The sequence below is a fragment of the Cherax quadricarinatus genome, chromosome 80 (assembly GCF_038502225.1).
Source record: "Cherax quadricarinatus isolate ZL_2023a chromosome 80, ASM3850222v1, whole genome shotgun sequence".
NCBI lineage: Eukaryota > Metazoa > Arthropoda > Malacostraca > Decapoda > Parastacidae > Cherax > Cherax quadricarinatus.
Genome location: NC_091371.1, coordinates 10,509,985 through 10,531,353, shown reverse-complemented (window position 1 = coordinate 10,531,353; position 21,369 = coordinate 10,509,985). Strand labels below are relative to the sequence as shown.

General features: G+C 45.7%; 1 protein-coding gene across 1 annotated transcript in view; it reads left to right on the top strand.

Annotated features, from left to right (window-relative positions):
* Nucleotides 1-350: 350 nt before the first annotated feature.
* Nucleotides 351-21,369, top strand: part of LOC128702393 (uncharacterized) — a 130,266-nt gene continuing 109,247 nt past the window's right edge. The window contains exon 1 of the mRNA XM_053796636.2: nt 351-500. The gene's annotated coding sequence lies outside the window, so the exon portion shown is untranslated. The remainder of the gene's footprint in view (nt 501-21,369) is intronic.

Here is a 21,369-nt window from a genome sequence, read left to right as displayed (position 1 = left end):
CGAAACGTCGATGTAAGTTCCTCCTCTGTCCTAAGTGCGTGTTGTGTGTTGTGTATATAAGATGCCCTCTTTGGAAAAGGTAAAGAGACCGGACATGTGATAACGATATGAGTTTGCAAAAAGAATGTGAAAACTTACACGAGGATTTCTTGGTGCCGGAAATGAGAGAGAGAGGGAAAAAAGAGAGAGTCGTAAATTTAAACTGGGAAAGAAGCAGTGTGGAGGGGAGAGTGGGAAATGCTTCTGCAGATGGTCGGTAGAGTTTCAGAATAGAAATTGTGCGTGCTTAGTTAAAAAAAGTTTGGGAATTTAGAAAAATTGATGCATAAAAGAGGGAAATTGTTTTGATAAACAAAAGAGAAAAATGGCTTGATGCATAGAAGAGAGAAAATGGTTTGATGCATTTTTTTTTGAAAAGACCGGTTTCCACGAGATTAAGCTCCACACACACACATACACGGGACCAGGAGCTGTGAATCGACCCCTGCAACTACATATAGGTGAGTACACCCAAAAAAGGCTGTCTACCCACAAGTGTCTTTGACAACTAGTTACTGCTATTATTACCACCACCACCACCACTACTACTACTACTACTACTACTACTACTATCACTACTATCACTACCACCACCATCACTACTACTACTACTACTACTACTACTACTACTACTACTACTACTACTACTACTACTACTACTACTACTACTACTACACACACACACACACATACACAATCTTTAGAGTGATGTAGTGGAGGAAGGATCTATACATAGCTTGAGCAGGTATGATAAAAGCTCTTGGAACAGAGAGAATGGACCCAGTAGCGATCAGCGAAGGGGGGCCAGGAGCTGTTAATCGACCCCTGCAACCACAAACAGGTGAGTACACACACACACACACACACAAACACACACACATACATACACACACGCACACATACACACACACACACACACACACACACACACACACACACACACACACACACACACACACACACACACACACACACACACACACACACACACATTCTAGTTCATTAACAACATGCTACTTAACTAGCCTCGTCTGCAGAACAACCCTCACTAATTGCTTACACAAACAGCCTAGTAAACTAGCCCTCCTGGAGGCTCACATAATTACTTCCAATAGGTAATCCAGAGTGTCTTTGTTTTGGCCGGGGTTACAATCTACGACCACAGTTCCTTTTTATAATTAAAAGGAAAGCGAACGGAGGTTTAACAATGCTAACTTGTATACAACACAATGCTAGGTTTTTAAGGTGCTAGAGACTTACCTTGTTGTGATTACCTTTCTGATTACCTTTTTTGTGATTTCTTTGTAATTACTTCTTTGTGATTTCCTTTTTTTGCGTGTGATTTCTTTGTACTTCGTACTTGTGATTATCTTTCTGCGATTATCTCTGTGTGAATACCTGTTTGTAATTAACATTATGATTACTTTTTTGTGATTATATTTTCCTCATTACTTAGCTGTGATTACATCTTTTGTGAATACTTCTCCGTGATTATTTGTATGTTGCAACATGGTGCCCGTCAAGGTGCGGATGATTTGATTCCAGGAACTGTAACTCTCCTTCCCTTCCTCGGATCGAACCTCATCACCTCCCATTCCCCAGGCGCTCTAAGACCCTAATGAACATAATAATAATAATAATAATAATAATAATAATAATAATATGTTGGTGTTTCCCATCTTTAATATTTCTGTATATATATATATATATATATATATATATATATATATATATATATATATATATATATATATATATATATATATATATATATATATTTCAACAAACAGGCCGTATCCCACCAAGGCAGGGTGGCCCAAAAAGAAAAACAAAAGTTTCTCTTTTTAAATTTAGTAATTTATGCAGGAGAAGGGGTTACTAGCCCCTTGCTCCTGGCATTTTAGTTGCCTCTTACAACACGCATAGGTTACAGAGGAAGAATTCTGTCCCACTTCCCCATGGAGATAAGAGGAAATAAACAAGAACAAGAACTAGTAAGAAAATTGAAGAAAACCCAGAGGGGTGTGTGTATATATATATATATATATGCTTGTACATGTATGTGTAGTGTGACCTAAGTGTAAGTAGAAGTAGCAAGACGTACCTGAAATCTTGCATGTTTATGAGACAAAAAATGGACATCAGCAATCCTACCATCATGTAAAACAATTACAGGCTTTCGTATTACACTCACTTAGCAGGACGGTAGTACCTCCCTGGGCGGTTGCTGTCTACCAACCTACTACCTAGATATATATATATATATATATATATATATATATATATATATATATATATATATATATATTTATATATATATATATATATATATATATATATATATATATATATATATATATATATATATATATATAATGTGATGCTGAGTTTGGACGATGAATTGCTTTTCAATAGGGGACCTGTTGATGTATTGGCGTTCCTGACTCTCAACCTAAAAGTAACTACATTATTCTCAATTTCTCATGAAGATGGAGAGAAACCATAGCACTTACCAAACTATGTTTTCAATAATGTATGTCTTTGTTTAATGATAAATTCTCCAAATGAGAGAGTACAGCATGGACAGCTCAGTCTCACCAGTGTTTTATACATATCATTTTGAATCTCATATACTTCCCAAACTCAAGCCTTCAGGTATATTATGGTTCCGACAGATAGGTGATGTATTTACTATAGTATAATTTATCAAATTCAAATAATGAACAGTGCTTGGAACAGCGCCTGGATCAACGCTTGGAATAACGCGTGGAACAGCGCCTGGAACAACGCCTGGAATTCACATCAGAATACCCACACACACACACACACCGCCTTTAACATAGATATCTTCAGTCATCGCTCCTCACAAGTGAAAAAAAATAAGGCACAGTTTCCAAGCTTTTCCTTGAGGATATGCAGTTCCATCTTTCTAGACCAGGAAAAAGAAAGTCACGACCCAGTTCTCAAAATTTGACTACCCCATTGCTTCATACATCAGGGCTAAGCAAGGCCAACGTAAACTGCTATAAAATCGAAAACACAACACATCAAAACGAAAGCAACAGTGTTTCTATGTTAGTCATTAAGGTGTTTCTGAGAAAAAAAAGTTACCAATCTCACATTTTCCCATTCAAACATTGAGCAACTGTTTCTCTAAGATTCACAAAAAAACCAGTGTCGGCCAAGACATAGAGAGTATACCAAATCCTGTGTAATTACTGTGGCTTGGTGAAGAGAAGAAAGGCACAATACCGTGAGTTTAACAATATACAGTTAACTCGCACATAGGAGAGAGAAGCTTATGACGACGTTTCGGTCCAACTTGGACCATTTAGAAAGTGTAAATGGTCCAAGTCCGGCCGAAACGTTGTCGTAAGCTTCTCTCTCTTATGTAAGGGTTGTGTAATGTGACTTAGTATGTATAGGAGAAACCGGCAGAGATCTTGGAATCTCGGAAACACCATCACTCAGTCAGGTACTGTCAAGTAACTTCTGCACTGTTCCATCACATTAAACATTCGCATCACACAGTCAACTGGGATGACATGAACATCATTTACAAGATGGAACACCCATCCTGCAAATGAAAACCAACTGAAACGACACTTAACTGAAACAATACCGACACTTAACTGAAGCAATACCGACACCTAACTGAAGCAATACCGACACTTAAGTGAAGCAATACCGACACTTAAGTGAAGCAATACCGACACTTAAGTGAAGCAATACCGACACTTAAGTGAAGCAATACCGACACTTAAGTGAAGCAATAACTAGAAACAGAATGATTAATGCAATGTTCCTCAGTTTGTTATAATACTTATAGCGTTTTGTTAGTGGGATGAATTGTAAAGGACCTACCTAGTATGGGCCAGCAGGCCTCCTGCAGTGTTCCTCCTTTCTTATGTTCTTATGTATATTCCAGCATGAGGGAGCCATCTGTAAACAACAGGGCTCTCTCCTGGACTCATTCATTCGTATCTGCTGAAGAGGACCTCAGCTGGAGGTCGAAATATACAGACTGCCATTCATTCTCGTTATTTTTTTTTTCGTTTCCTCGTGAAGACTTGCCTCTCCCAACACACACACACACACACACACACACACACACACACACACACACACACACACACACACACACACACACACACACACACACACACGATCAGCTTAAGATAGACACCGATTTAAGAAAGTGGCCGAGACGGGGTCATAATTCTGCAGGCATATTGTAGTAGATTGCATAGCCAGGTCCACTTGGAGGTCCAGCCTGCCGCTTACCCCCACGATACCTATCTAGCGTCCTCCAGCACTAGAGTTAGGAGACCGCGGCCGCTTGACAGCAGTGAGTACACGCTGGAGTAAGGTCTTGACTGCTGGTGAGGTAACCTAGTGCTGCTGGTGGTGTTGTTGTTGAAACAGCTGCTGGTAGTGTTGCTGTTCTTGTTGCTGGTATTGTTGTTGCAGCTGCTTCTGGTAGTGTTGCTGTTGTTGCTGCTGGTGTTGTTGCAGCTGCTTCTGGTAGTGTTGTTGTTGTTGCTGCTGGTGTTGTTGCAGCTGCTTCTGGTAGTGTTGCTGTTGTTGCAGCTATTTCTGGTAGTGTTGCTGCTGTTGCTGTTGGTGTTGTTGCAGCTGCTTCTGGTAGTGTTGCTGCTGTTGCTGCTGGTGTTGTTGTTGCAGCTGCTTCTGGCAGTGTTGCTGCTGGTGTTGTTGTTGCAGCTGCTTCTGGTAGTGTTGCTGCTGGTGTTGTTGTTGCAGCTGCTTCTGGTAGTGTTGCTGCTATTGCTGCTGGTGTTGTTGCAGCTGCTTCTGGTAGTGTTGCTGCTATTGCTGCTGGTGTTGTTGCAGCTGCTTCTGGTAGTGTTGCTGCTATTGCTGCTGGTGTTGTTGCAGCTGCTTCTGGTAGTGTTGCTGTTGTTGCAGCTGTTTCTGGTAGTGTTGCTGCTGTTGCTGCTGGTGTTGTTGCAGCTGCTTCTGGTAGTGTTGCTGCTGTTGCTGCTGGTGTTGTTGTTGCAGCTGCTTCTGGTAGTGTTGCTGCTGTTGCTGCTGGTGTTGTTGTTGCAGCTGCTTCTGGTAGTGTTGCTGCTGTTGCTGCTGGTGTTGTTGCAGCTGCTTCTGGTAGTGTTGCTGCTGGTGTTGTTGTTGCAGCTGCTTCTGGTAGTGTTGCTGCTGGTGTTGTTGTTGCAGCTGCTTCTGGTAGTGTTGCTGTTGTTGCAGCTGCTTCTGGTAGTGTTGCTGCTGGTGTTGTTGCAGCTGCTTCTGGTAGTGTTGCTGCTGGTGTTGTTGTTGCAGCTGCTTCTGGTAGTGTTGCTGCTGGTGTTGTTGTTGCAGCTGCTTCTGGTAGTGTTGCTGGTGTTGCAGCTGCTTCTGGTAGCGTTGCTGGTGTTATTGCTGCTGGTTTTGCTAGTGCTGCTGCTGGTGTTGCTGCTGCTTGTGGTACTGCAGTTGCTGTTGCTGCTGATGTTGTTATTGCTATTGTTGCTGTTATTGTTGCTGCTGCTGCCGTTGCTCCTTCAAGAGGTTACACTGATAGTGATGAGATTCTCTCTTATAATAATTATAATAATAGTAATAATAATAGTGCGCGCGTCCCTTGCGTGCATGTGTGCGAATATATGCGTGCCTTGCATGCACATGTGTGCGTGCCTGGCGTGCGTGTGTGGGTCGGCGCGTGCGGCTGTGTTGGCGTGTGAAGGGTGTGATTTACGATCTATCTCTGGTGCTTGTCATTTAACCTAACATTTACCCGAATTTATCTGGTCCAGCGGACCGGTGGGTCCAGGGAGGGAGAGAGTGAGGGATGACAGTAGGGAGGGAGGAAGGGAAGGAAGAGAGGACAGGAGGGAGAGGGGAGGGAGGGAAGGGAGAGAGGACAGGGACGGAGTTAGGGAGACGAAGAAGAACAATTCACTTAAATAAACTTACCACTTACATATACATTTACGTACACTTTATCAGAGAAATGTGCAGGTGATATATAGACATATAATTATTTATTGCACTAGTAAAGTACCACTTATATAAGGTTACTATGAAGAGGGTATGTTGGTTACAAGTCCACTTGAAGTTAGTCCACTGTATTGATTTAAGTTCCACTTGAAGCTAATCCACTTAATATATTGGTCCACTTACGGCCGAGGCTCAGCCCATGTATAGCTAACATGCCACCTCCCCATAGTGAAGGGACAAGGAATTCTCCTTTATACCCGTGAAGATACTTCTCAGGTGAACTGGTAGGATTCAGCACCATGGCAATGGGGGATCATGGTGAGGTAATAGGAGAATATAGTGCGGTAATGGGGGTTGGGGAGAATTATGGTACAGAGCAGCGTATCGTGAAGCACCATGCCATTGCAGCCCAACTTTGGATGCGTCTGGCAAGAAGAATTAAAGCAATAGTGAAAAATCCCATACACAGCTTCAGGGGTAGGTATCCCAATCAAACTTGGTAGGGTGTCGCCTTGGAGAGTTGGTTGGGAATGGGAGGCATTTAGATTCGATCCCAACGAAGGGGATCAAGATCTCATCCTGTCTTCACCATGCCGGTGGTTTGAATCCTATCGTCTACACCCTACCAATTCAGGAAACTTTAATCTTTAAAACGTATGTACATCTTTCGGAGTATACACACTGAGAGATACAATGTTTATATATGTATGTATATATATATATATATATATATATATATATATATATATATATATATATATATATATATATATATATATATATTATTTTATTATCATTACTAGGCATGCCATTCCCACCAAGGCAGGGTGGCCTGAAAAAGAAAAACTTTCACCATCATTCACTCCATCACTGTCTTGCCAGAAGGGTGCTTTACACTACAGTTTTTAAACTGCAACATTAATATCCCTCCTTCAGAGTGCAGGCACTGTACTTCCCATCTCCAGGACTCAAGTCCGGCCTGCCGGTTTCCCCTGAATCCCTTCATAAATGTTACTTTGCTCACACTAACAGCACGTCAAGTATTAAAACCATTTGTCTCCATTCACTCCTATCAAACACGCTCACGCACGCCTGCTGGAAGTCCAAGCCCCTCGCACACAAAACCTCCTTTCCCCCTCCCTCCAACCTTTCCTAGGTCCGACCCCTACCCCGCCTTCCTTCCACTACAGACTGATACACTCTTGAAGTCATTCTGTTTCGCTCCATTCTTTCTACATGTCCGAACCACCTCAACAACCCTTCCTCAGCCCTCTGGACAACAGTTTTGGTAATCCCGCACCTCCTCCTAACTTCCAAACTACGATTTCTCTGCATTATATTCACACCACACATTGCTCTCAGACATGACATCTCCACTGCCTCCAGCCTTCTCCTCGCTGCAACATTCATCACCCATGCTTCACACCCATATAAGAGTGTTGGTAAAACTATACTCTCATACATTCCCCTCTTTGCCTCCAAGGACAAAGTTCTTTGTCTCCACAGACTCCTAAGTGCACCACTCACCCTTTTCCCCTCATCAATTCTGATTCACCTCATCCTTCATAGACCCATCCGCTGACACGTCCACTCCCAAATATCTGAATACATTCACCTCCTCCATACTCTCTCCCTCCAATCTGATATCCAATCTTTCATCACCTAATATTTTTGTTATCCTCATAACCTTACTCTTTCCTGTATTCACTTTTAATTTTCTTCTTTTGCACACCCTACCAAATTTATCTACCAATCTCTGCAACTTCTCTTCAGAATCTCCCAAGAGCACAGTGTCATCAGCAAAGAACAACTGTGACAACTCCCACTTTATGTGTGATTCTTTATCTTTTAACTCCACGCCTCTTGTCAAGACCCTCGCATTTACTTCTCTTACAACCCCCATCTATAAATATATTAAACAACCACGGTGACATCACACATCCTTGTCTAAGGCCTACTTTTACTGGGAAATAATTTCCCTCTTTCCTATGTACTCTAACTTGAGCCTCACTATCCTCGTAAAAACTCTTCACTGCTTTCAGTAACCTACCTCCTACACCATACACTTGCAACATCTGCCACATTGCCGCCTATCCACCCTGTCATACGCCTTTTCCAAATCCATAAATGCCACAAAGACCTCTTTAGCCTTATCTAAATACTGTTCACTTATATGTTTCACTGTAAACACCTGGTCCACACACCCCCTACCTTTCCTAAAGCCTCCTTGTTCATCTGCTATCCTATTCTCCGTCTTACTTTTAATTCTTTCAATAATAACTCTACCATACACTTTACCAGGTATACTCAACAGACTTATCCCCTATAATTTTTTGCACTCTCTTTTGTCCCCTTTGCCTTTATACAAAGGAACTATGCATGCTCTCTGCCAATCCCTTGGTACCTTACCCTCTTCCATACATTTATTAAATAATTGCACCAAACACTCCAAAAATATATCCCCACCTGCTTTTAACATTTCTATCTTTATCCCATCAATCCCGGCTGCCTTACCCCTTTCATTTTACCTACTGCCTCAGAACTTCCCCACACTCACAACTGGCTCTTCCTCACTCCTACAAGATGTTATTCCTCCTTGCTCCTATATATATATATATATATATATATATATATATATATATATATATATATATATATATATATATATATATATTTTACACATAGCAACAAGGTAAAACATACACGCAGGAGTTAGAAGAGACACATAGAGGGTAGAGGAGAAACAAACCATCCTGAGGACACATGAATACATGTGAGACTTGGATACGTGCATGGTGGTGGTGGTGGTAGTAGTAGTGGTGGTAGTAGTAGTGGTGGTAGTAGTAGTGGTAGTGGTGGTGGTGGTAGTAGTGGTAGTAGTAGTAGTTGTGGTAGTAGTAGTAGTGGTCGTAGTAGTGGTGGTAAGGCAGCCAAGTACCACAAAGCCCCTCAATGAAGGTCATTCCAGTCCAGAGGCTTGGTACTCTCTCTCTGTCTCTGTCTCTCTCTCTGTCTGTCTCTCTCTCTTCCTGGTCTTTCCTGAATTTTGCCATCCATGGTATTGTGGGTTACTTGTGAACTGTTCCACCCACGGTGTTGTGGGTTAGTTCTGAATTGTTCCAGCCAAGTTTGTTTGGATTCTTTCCTTGTGATAGCAATATGTCACTCATACGGGTAGATAAATACAAGTCTTATACGTAGACGTAGATGACAGACCTGCCATCAACCCATCTACTTGCTTCTACTTGCTTCTACTTGCTTCTACTTAGGTATACTAAATTCTTATTTACACAGCATACTTCCAAGGGTGTTGTTTTGATCCAAGGAACTGGAGATATCCTCCTCTTCCTCGAATCGAACCTCATTATTTTTCATTTCCCATGACCTCCAACAGGTTTAGCGCTTCACCGTGAAACTGATTCATGAAGAGAGAGAGAGAGAGAGAGAGAGAGAGAGAGAGAGAGAGAGAGAGAGAGAGAGAGAGAGAGACAGAGAGAGAGAGAGAGAGAGACAGAGACAGAGACAGAGAGAGAGAGAGAGAGAGAGAGAGAGAGAGAGAGAGAGAGAGAGAGAGAGAGAGAGAGAGAGAGAGAGAGAGAGAGAGAGAGAGACAGAGACAGAGAGAGAGAGAGAGAGAGAGAGAGAGAGAGAGAGAGAGAGAGAGAGAGAGAGAGAGAGAGAGAGACAGAGAGAGAGAGAGAGAAAGAGAGAGAGAGAGAGAGAGAGAGAGAGAGAGAGAGAGAGAGAGAGAGCACAGCCATCTTCTACCACTATTTCTACTGTTAATTAAATGGGCCGCCTAGTAGTCAACTGATCCTTATGATACAACTGATGAACGATCACCAGTAATCTGTGTACTTCACATTGTCCCAGTCTATTCACATTGTCCCTGCATCCTAGTACCTGCATTAGTGTTTGTTCAGCTGGGTCTCCACTGACTTATTTTCGTACTGACAGCTCTGGTTGGTGTGCTGTTCCATTCTTCTGTAGTTCTGTTTACACAAACGCCTTTGCATATTGTTGCATCTTCCGCCTCGCAGTTGCATTCCAGTGTTTCACGTCATGGATTCATTTAGCACTTCAAATTATTCCTCGTGTGGGAATGTGCCAAAGCCATCCATTATCTTCAAGGTTTGAATGAGATCTCTTAGTCTTCGTTTCCTGAGAGAGAAAATGTTGAGTGCTTTGAGTATTTTTTTTTATGAAGCTTGTGTGTGAGTGATAGTACGAGCTTCGGTGGTCTTTGTATCCTTTCCAGCATATCTTCGACTTTAATGTAATTTGGAGACCAAAGCTGGTTGATATGTTGACATGTTTAAGATGTGGTCTAACAGGTGCGTTTTAGAGAATCAGTATGGCGTGTCATGTTTTGTACTCAATGTTTCTAGCAATGAGACCTAGCAGTAGGTTAGCTTTTTCTGGTCTTAGATAGGCATTGTTTGTACTTTTGAAGTCGCTGCTTACGATTGCTCCAAGGTCATTTTTTTCCCCCTCTCCTTTTGTATTCAGTTTTACGATTGTTATAATCAAAATATATTACTTTACACTTGTTGAAGCTCATCTTCCACGTCCAGATCTTCTTTGGCTGCTGCACTTTTCTCAATTTTGTCATCAGAATTTTTTGTTAGCCCTACCTTGATATCATTTATGTACATTGAGAAAAGCTTGGACCAAGAACCGATTCCTGGAGAACTCCACACTTTACTGTCGTGTTGTCAGTAGTGTTATTGTGTACTTGTGTAGTATAATTAGATAATCCCAGCTACGTTATAGATAGGCTTCCGGGCTAGCTGTGACGTAGCTGGGATTATCTAAGTATATTATACAAGTATATTACACAAGTACACAGCAACACTACTGACATTACGTCTAGCCACATCAAACACTGCTCCGCTGAGTACCTCTCTCTGTTTTCTGTCTGTAAGCCAGTCACTTATCCAGCCATGAAATTTGTCTTCTATGCCATGTGCCTTTATGACTGGAAAGCCATGTTGCGACTGACACTATCCAGATAAAGACATACACAGATCAGGACATTTATTGAGGAAACCTTTCGACACAAGTGACTTCTTCAGTACTAGAACTCAAGAGGTCACTTGTGGCTTGTCAGGACACAGGACAAGTGTTTCCTGACTCGGGGTCTTAGTCATATGATGACCCGCAGTTGGAGCTTTCAATCATCTGACCGAGGCTTTCCACTAGCTTACCCCTCCTTTTTAAAAATTAAGGTTATAATTATAACCAATATATATATATATATATATATATATATATATATATATATATATATATATATATATATATATATATATATATATGTATTAGGTTGGTAGACAGCAACCGCCCAGGGAGGTACTACCGTCCTGCCAAATGAGTGTAAAACGGAAGCCTGTAATTGTTTTACATGATGGTAGGATTGCTGGTGTCTTTTTTTTTTCTGTCTCATACACATGCAAGATTTCAGGTATGTCTTGCTACTTCTACTTACACTTAGGTCACACTACACATACATGTACAAGCATATATATATACACACACCCCTCTGGGTTTTCTTCTATTTTCTTTCTAGTTCTTGTTTATTTCTTCTTACCTCCATGGGGAAGTGGAACAGAATTCTTCCTCCGTAAGCTATGCGTGTTGTAAGAGGCGACTAAAATGCTGGGAGCAAGGGGCTAGTAACCCCTTCTCCTGTATGTATTACTAAATGTAAAAGGAGAAACTTTCGTTTTTCCTTTAGGGCCACCCTGCCTCGGTGGGATACGGCCGGTGTGTTGAAAGTAAAGAAGAATATATATGTATATATATATATATATATATATATATATATATATATATATATATATATATATATATATATATATATATTCAACAAGTCGGCCGTCTCCCACCGAGGCAGGGTGACCCAAAAAAGAAAGAAAATCCCCAAAAAGAAAATACTTTCATCATCATTCAACACTTTCACCACACTCACACATTATCACTGTTTTTGCAGAGGTGCTCAGAATACAACAGTTTAGAAGCATATACGTATAAAGATACACAACATATCCCTCCAAACTGCCAATATCCCATATATCATTTACCAAACAGCGGCAGGCCAGGATTCGACCCTACGAACCTTGTACCGTCTCCAGAGATTTAAAATCACTTGTTTCGTGATTTCATTACTATATAGACTGCTTGTTGAGGCGGGTATTCAAACAGGAGGAGGCTGAAATTAATCCTTGAGATACCACTGCCACGAGTGTCCTCGGATCACGAGAAAAACATGTAGCTCAGCTGCATGCGTGATTCTTGTAGGATCGGTGGTGCAGAGGTAAGGTGATACGTACATTGTTCTGTCTCTGGAGGCGGTACAAGGTTCGTGTGATCGAGTCCTAGCCTGCTGCAGTTTGATAAATGATATATATATATATATATATATATATATATATATATATATATATATATATATATATATATATATATATATATATATATATATATATACGCAAAACAACCACTCTGAAAGAATAGAGAAATTCCAAGCGCTTTCGTGACTACTCAAGGAAATATCCATTGATAATGTGAGTAGTCACGAAAGCGCTTGGAATTTCTCTATTCTTTCAGAGTGGTTGTTTTGCATATATATATATATATATATATTATATATATATATATATATATATATATATAATATATATATATATATATATATATATATATATATATATATATATATAAAATACTGAAATATTCGAATCAGCTAGTCAGACAATCTTTTATGACAGAATCCATGTTGTGATGCTATGTACAACTATCCTCTCCCTAGTACTAGTCGCAATTTGATCTTAAATTGATGCTAGGCTAGTGGAAGGGATAGTCTAGGAGGCTAGCTAGTCTTGAGGGGTTCCTTACCTTGTAGCGAACTGGTGAATTCTTACCATTACTGGGTTAGTAATTTAATATCTCCGCTCTGTTATATCTGTGGCAGGTAGTGGAGTGGGGAGGAGGGAGAGGCAGTGGAGTGGGGAGGAGGGAGAGGCAGTGAAGTGGGGAGGAGGGAGAGGTAGTGGAGTGGGGAGGAGGGAGAGGCAGTGGAGTGGGGAGGAGGGAGAGGCAGTGAAGTGGGGAGGAGGGAGAGGTAGTGGAGTGGGGAGGAGGGAGAGGCAGTGGAGTGGGGAGGAGGGAGAGGCAGTGGAGTGGGGAGGAGGGAGAGGCAGTGGAGTGCGGAGGAGGGAGAGGCAGTGGAGTGCGGAGGAGGGAGAGGCAGTGGAGTGCGGAGGAGGGAGAGGCAGTGGAGTGCGGAGGAGGGAGAGGCAGTGGACTGGGGAGGAGGGAGAGGCAGTGGAGTGGGGAGGAGGGAGAGGCAGTGGAGTGGAGAGGAAGGAAAGGCAGTGGAGTGGGGAGGAGGGAGAGGCAGTGGAGTGGGAGTGGTGTGGAGTGGGGAGGAAGGAGAGGCAGTGGAGTGGGGAGGAGGGAGAGGCAGTGGAGTGGGAGTGGTGTGGAGTGGGAAGGAAGGAGAGGCAGTGGAGTGCGGAGGAGAGGCAGTGGAGTGGGAGTGGTGTGGAGTGGGGAGGCAGGAGAGGCAGTGGAGTGCGGAGGAGGGAGAGGCAGTGGAGTGGGAGTGGTGTGGAGTGGGGAGGAAGGAGAGGCAGTGGAGTGCGGAGGAGGGAGAGGCAGTGGAGTGGGAGTGGTGTGGAGTGGGGAGGAAGGAGAGGCAGTGGAGTGGGGAGGAAGGAGAGGCAGTGGAGTGCGGAGGAGGGAGAGGCAGTGGAGTGGGAGTGGTGTGGAGTGGGGAGGAAGGAGAGGCAGTGGAGTGCGGAGGAGGGAGAGGCAGTGGAGTGCGGAGGAGGGAGAGGCAGTGGAGTGGGAGTGGTGTGGAGTGGGGAGGAAGGAGAGGCAGTGGAGTGTGGAGGAGGGAGAGGCAGTGGAGTGCGGAGGAGGGAGTGGGAGTGGTGTGGAGTGGGGAGGGAGAGGCAGTGGAGTGCGGAGGAGGGAGAGGCAGTGTAGTGGGAGTGGTGTGGAGTGGGGAGGAAGGAGAGGCAGTGGAGTGCGGAGGAGGGAGAGGCAGTGGAGTGGGGAGGAGGGAGAGGCAGTGGAGTGGGAGTGGTGTGGAGTGGGGAGGAAGGAGAGGCAGTGGAGTGCGGAGGAGGGAGAGGCAGTGGAGTGGGAGTGGTGTGGAGTGGGGAGGAAGGAGAGGCAGTGGAGTGCGGAGGGAGAGGCAGTGGAGTGGGAGTAGTGTGGAGTGGGGAGGAAGGAGAGGCAGTGGAGTGCGGAGGAGGGAGCGGCAGTGGAGTGGGAGTGGTGTGGAGTGGGGAGGAAGGAGAGGCAGTGGAGTGGGAGTGGTGTGGAGTGGGGAGGAAGGAGAGGCAGTGGAGTGGGAGTGGTGTGGAGTGGGGAGGAAGGAGAGGCAGTGGAGTGGGGAGGAAGGAGAGGCAGCGGAGTGGGGAGGAAGGAGAGGCAGCGGAGTGGGGAGGAAGGAGAGGCAGTGGAGTGGGAGTGGTGTGGAGTGGGGAGGAAGGAGAGGCAGTGGAGTGTGGAGGAGGGAGAGGCAGTGGAGTGGGAGTGGTGTGGAGTGGGGAGGAAGGAGAGGCAGTGGAGTGGGAGTGGTGTGGAGTGGGGAGGAAGGAGAGGCAGTGGAGTGGGAGTGGTGTGGAGTGGGGAGGAAGGAGAGGCAGTGGAGTGTGGAGGAGGGAGAGGCAGTGGAGTGGGAGTGGTGTGGAGTGGGGAGGAAGGAGAGGCAGTGGAGTGGGAGTGGTGTGGAGTGGGGAGGAAGGAGAGGCAGTGGAGTGGGGAGGAAGGAGAGGCAGTGGAGTGGGAGTGGTGTGGAGTGGGGAGGAAGGAGAGGCAGTGGAGTGGGAGTGGTGTGGAGTGGGGAGGAAGGAGAGGCAGTGGAGTGGGGAGGAAGGAGAGGCAGTGGAGTGGGAGTGGTGTGGAGTGGGGAGGAAGGAGAGGCAGTGGAGTGGGGAGGAAGGAGAGGCAGTGGAGTGGGAGTGGTGTGGAGTGGGGAGGAAGGAGAGGCAGTGGAGTGGGGAGGAAGGAGAGGCAGTGGAGTGGGAGTGGTGTGGAGTGGGGAGGAAGGAGAGGCAGTGGAGTGGGAGTGGTGTGGAGTGGGGAGGAAGGAGAGGCAGTGGAGTGGGGAGGAAGGAGAGGCAGTGGAGTGGGGAGGAAGGAGAGGCAGTGGAGTGGGAGTGGTGTGGAGTGGGGAGGAAGGAGAGGCAGTGGAGTGGGGAGGAAGGAGAGGCAGTGGAGTGGGAGTGGTGTGGAGTGGGGAGGAAGGAGAGGCAGTGGAGTGGGGAGGAAGGAGAGGCAGTGGAGTGGGAGTGGTGTGGAGTGGGGAGGAAGGAGAGGCAGTGGAGTGGGGAGGAAGGAGAGGCAGTGGAGTGGGAGTGGTGTGGAGTGGGGAGGAAGGAGAGGCAGTGGAGTGGGATACATTCAGCGATGAGGAGCAACATTTTTTGTCCATCATTTAGCTTCATTTAGCATGCAAGTCTGTGGCAGCAGAGGCACACACCACCCAGGGCTGCTGCACGCCACTTCCGCCCCTCTCTCACCCTGTCACACGGGCCATAACACCAGTGGATGATCGTCTTCCCGACTGACCCTCTCTCAGCGGGCCATTAATTGAGCCTCCCAGGGCAACAAGGGCCTAACACACACCCATGTCTTACCCCCTGAGCGGAGACTTGAAAAATTCTCTCAGTGGATTTTATTTTTTGCAGTTTCCATTCGTCTGTTTTCGAAATGCATTTCCGGGGGGTAGGGGGTCGAAGATGTTGGTGGAAATTGGGAGACGAAGAAGGAGAAGGAAGCAAGAAGTAAAGATGGGAAGGAACCCAGTGGAGATAAGTCGTTTTTGACTGGCCTTTTTTTGGGTTTTTCTGAGTAATTTACATTATGTATGATTATTGTGCTTATGTGTACTTGTGCCTAAATAAACTTTGTGTGTGTGTGTGTGTGTGTGTAAGGCTGAAGGCTCGACCCTCCGACCTTCCAGACATGTGTGCCTTGTGCAGCATTGTGTGTTGTCTGGTGGAGGTGACTTGCGCCCCTCTCGCCCGCACCAGGGTCGACAGGTCCCCCGGCTCCACCTCCGCCGCCCCGACACGAATTTTAAATAGTCCGCCGCTGCCCCACTCGTGGGGAATCTGGACCATGTGGGGAGAACACGAGGGGGAGCAGCTTAAAACAGGGGAGGGGGGAGCTTAAAAGAGGGGAGAGGGGAGGATCTTAAAAGAGGGGAGAGGGGGAAGATCTTAAAAAAAAAGGGGAGGGGAGGATCTTACAACAGGGGAGGGGGGCCTTAAAAAAGGGAAGGGGAGAATCTTAAAAGAGGGAAGAGGGGGAAGATCTTAAAAAAAAGGGGAGAAGAGGATCTTACAAAAGGGGAGGGTACCTGGAGGTTATTCCGGGAATCAACGCCCCCGCGGCCCGGTCCATGACCAGGCCTCCCGGTGGATCAGGGCCTGATCAACCAGGCTGTTACTGCTAGCCGCACGCAGTCGAATGTACGAGCCACAGCCCGGCTGATCCGGCCGGGAAAGGGGGGGGGGTGTAGTTCTACACTGGATCACGTATCAACGTGGTTACTACAACGTTGCTTGTGTAAATGTTACCTGGTTTGTAAGAACATAGAAAAGGAAGGAGCACTACAACAGGCCTACTGGCACGTAAAGAACAAAAAAGACACAATGATAGACAGGTCCAAGTCACCTGCTAGCCCAAGCCAGTCAAGTCCAACTCGTTGTAGCCTCAGTAGTGTTGTAGGTAGTAGCGGTGGTGGTGGTGGTGGTAGCACTGTCTTACCGCTAGTTTCATCCCCAATCTGCCTATTCTCTGAACTGCTTATGTAACTCTCCTCACCTGTATCTATATCCATACTTCTACTTGTATCTATATCTATACTTCTACTTGTATCTATATCCATACTTCTACTTGTATCTATATCTATACTTCTACTTGTATCTATATCCATACTTCTACTTGTATCTATATCTATACTTCTACTTGTATCTATATCTATACTTCTACTTGTATCTATATCCATACTTCTACTACACCATCCTGGACTCAGCTACCCAGTGAAGGGTGGGGAGAGAACCTTCTGCTACACCATCCTTGACTCAGCTACCCAGTGAAGGGTGGGGAGAGAACCTTCTGCTACACCATCCTGGACTCAGCTACCCAGTGAAGGGTGGGGAGAGAACCTGCTACACCATCCTTGACTCAGCTACCCAGTGAAGGGTGGGGAGAGAACCTTCTGCTACACCATCCTTGACTCAGCTACCCAGTGAAGGGTGGGGAGATAACCTTCTGCTACACCATCCTGGACTCATCTACCCAGTGAAGGGTGGGGAGAGAACCTTCTGCTACACCATCCTTGACTCAGCTACCCAGTGAAGAGTGGGGATAGAACCTTCTGCTACACCATCCTGGACTCAGCTACCCAGTGAAGGGTGGGGAGAGAACCTTCTGCTACACCATCCTTGACTCAGCTACCCAGTGAAGGGTGGGGAGAGAACCTTCTGCTACACCATCCTTGACTCAGCTACCCAGTGAAGGGTGGGGAGAGAACCTTCTGCTACACCATCCTGGACTCAGCTACCCAGTGAAGGGTGGGGAGAGAACCTTCTGCTACACCATCCTTGACTCAGATACCCAGTGAAGGGTGGGGAGAGAACCTTCTGCTACACCATCCTTGACTCAGCTACCCAGTGAAGGGTGGGGAGAGAACCTTCTGCTACACCATCCTTGACTCAGCTACCCAGTGAAGGGTGGGGAGAGAACCTTCTGCTACACCATCCTTGACTCAGCTACCCAGTGAAGGGTGGGGAGAGAACCTTCTGCTACACCATCCTTGACTCAGCTACCCAGTGAAGGGTGGGGAGAGAACCTTCTGCTACACCATCCTTGACTCAGCTACTCAGTGAAGGGTGGGGAGAGAAGCAGTAACAGCCTGGTTGATCAGACCCTGATCCACCATGAGGCTTGGTCTCAGACCGGGCCGCGGGGGCGTTGATCCCCGAAACTCTCTCCAGGTAAACTCCAGGTAAACATCCTTGATTCAGCTACCCCTCACACAGAAGTAGGAAGTTGTCAAGCATCCATGGGACGTGTTCCGGGGGTCAACGCCCCCGGCTCGGTCCATGACCAGGCCTCGTGGTGGATCAGAGCCTGATCAACCAGTCTGTTACCACTGGCCTCACGCAAACCTAAGTACGAACCACAGCCCGGCTGGTCAGAAACTGACTTAAGGTGCCTGTCCAGGTCCCTCTTGCAGACAACCAGGGATATTGGCCATTGTGTGTACTGTTAAAGTTGGTCACTGTCTCTATACGTCTTATATACCAGAGTGTAACCTAAGTGGGGAGGGGGACGTTGTTCCTTTGTGGGGAGGGGGACGTTGTTACTTTGTGGGGAGGGAGACGTTGTTACTTTGTGGGGAGAGGAACGTTGTTCCTTTGTGGGGAGGTGGACGTTGTTACTTTGTGGGGAGGTGGACGTTGTTACTTTGTGGGGAGGGGGACGTTGTTCCTTTGTGGGGAGAGGAACGTTGTTCCTTTGTGGGGAGGGAGACGTTGTTACTTTGTGGGGAGAGGAACGTTGTTCCTTTGTGGGGAGGTGGACGTTGTTACTTTGTGGGGAGGTGGACGTTGTTACTTTGTGGGGAGAGGAACGTTGTTCCTTTGTGGGGAGGGGGACGTTGCTCCTTTGTGGGGAGGGGGACGTTGTTCCTTTGTGGGGAGGGGGACGTTGTTACTTTGTGGGGAGGGGGACGTTGTTACTTTGTGGGGAGGGGGACGTTGTTACTTTGTGGGGAGGGGGACGTTGTTACTTTGTGGGGAGGGGGACGTTGTTACTTTGTGGGGAGGGGGACGTTGTTCCTTTGTGGGGAGGGGAGAGTTTTTTGTGGGGGGAGGAGGAGGAGGAGGAGGAAGAGCGAGCTTTCATAAAACTTCGTCAATGAAAAAAAAAATAAAAAAAATTATAGCCCTCTCAGTTGATCGATTGAAGAATTATAGGAGGATGGGTCGCTATCCTGATGATGTAGCATCATAGAGGCAGACACCGACTGTGTGTGTGTGTGAGAGGGAGAGAGAGAGAGAGAGAGAGAGAGAGAGAGAGAGAGAGAGAGAGAGAGAGAGAGAGAGAGAGAGAGAGAGAGAGAGAGAGAGAGAGAGAGAGATAAAATACCAAAGAAGCCAAGTCATAAGTAGCATATCACTATAAAGATTCATATCTGCGTCCGTGATGACCCCCGCCACCAGTGACCTCCACGTAGCATGCTTGTCCTGCTTGCTACTGCTGCTGCTGTCTCAGCGTTTACTGGCGCTGCCGCTGCTGTTACTGCTGACCCAGCTTCTACTGGTGGTGTTACTGTTGATTCTGTTACTGCTGCTGCTTTTGCTGCAGTCCCAGCGTCTACTGGTGCTGCTGTTGTTGCTGCTGCTAAAACTACCACCTGAAGCTGGAAAATTTGAGAACGACATGAAATATAAGAGAAAAATCTCCTCAGAGTAAAAGAAATATAGAGAAACTCGGAGACCGTAATTTCAAATATTTTTTCATGTTTTTATAATATTGGATCTAATATCCGAACGGTAATTAATTCATATCTGCATTCATAAAACTTTTATATAGATGCACAGAAAGTACCGGCAATTAATTCTGTCGACCAATCACCATCGTCGTTACAAGCTACGTCTGAGTTGCCAGATATCACTTCTGCCCAGGAGTGTATAGGAACTTTTTTCCGCGACTTTACCTTTACTGATTATATGTAGCACATTGGCAATAATAATAATAATTATTATTATCGTGGGGAAGCGTTTAAAGCGTAGGGGTCACACGATACCTGGGAAAGCGGAGGTAATGAGGTTTGATCCGAGGATGGGGAGGGCTACCTCTGACTTCTCGGATCAAGAGCTCTTCACCAGCATCGAACAGCAAAAAAACCCACAAGTTAGAAGGAAAAGTTGGACGATGTTTCAGTCCCAGGACCGAAAGTTTTCTCTTGCAAAGTGTGATTCGGCAGTACAGTTTCAAACACTAATCACACGTTTAGTTAATAGGGTTTCAAGCCTGTCGGCTGCACGAAGGTCACCGCCAAACAAAAATACTTTTTAAATCCCTAAAATGAGTATTAAAGTAAATTAATATGAATATTAAAGTAAATATATAGAGAAAAATACACATTCCGGTGTATATATCTCGTGGTATACGTGTATTTATCAGCAGTGGTGTATAGCATGCTCAGAGCCGCACCTTGTCAAAGCCAGGTGAATATACACCTAGAAGTATATGTCTCAGCTAATATACACCGGGCGGTGTATATTTCTTAGAGTATATACGCTGAGAATTTGTATTTATCTCTGTTCTATGTATTAAAAGAATTTTTGACTGGTGGTCAACGTGTAACATGCAGCTTTAATGATTTTTGTGTAGTAGATAGGCTTTAAACCCCCCATTAACCAACCCAGCCATCGCAGCGCAGAGCAGGTGAAGCGCAAAGCTTAGGATATGTTGCAGAAATTCCGTGTCTGCTTTTTTTGGTCTGTTTCTGCTGTGTAATTTGATATAAAGGCTACGTGGTGCTGTGGAGCAGAGCTTGTCCGGGGTGGGACTGAATGTGGGAGGGATAGGAGGAGGGAGAGAATAGGAGGGAGAGAGAGAACGAGGGAGCTGGGAGAGTTACAAGGAGTGAGAGGATAGGAGGGAGAGGACAGGAGGAGGGACGTGGGAGAGTTAAAGGAGGGAGAGGATAGAGGGTGGGAGAGGATAGTAGGAGGGAGAGGATAGAGGGTGGGAGAGGATAGAAAGAGGTAGAGGATAGAAGGAGGGAGGTGGGAGAGTTATGAGAAGATAGAAAGAGGGAGATAGAGGGAAGGAGCTGAGAGGGTTACGAAGAGGGAGAGAGGCCGGAGATGGTAAGCTAGAAGGGAGAGAGAGAGAGAGAGAGTTGAATGCTGCGTCTCCGCGGTTACCTGCTGGTGTTGAATACTACTGCTGCTGCTGCCTGGTCAGCTGGTGGTCAGCTTTCCTCCATACTGCTGTTGGGGTCTGGGACCATCCATATACGGAAGTGTAATAAGAAGCAGACCATCTCTCCTCCCTTTCCATATCCTCACATTCTAACACCCTTTCCATCTTCCTCTAATCTCTCATTCCCCCTTTCATTCCACACTTACAAACAACAGTAACACTACCATCACCACCACCATCGTAACAACCACCACAACCACCATTATGGATTTATCTTCCAACTAGATAACTTTAAATTCCATAACATAAAAAAATAATCTTTCTCCTAAGCAAACCTCTCGACTTAAAGCATCTACTCATACATTAATCCCTACGTTATTTATCTGAAGATTTGGGTAGATTCCCCTGAGGAAC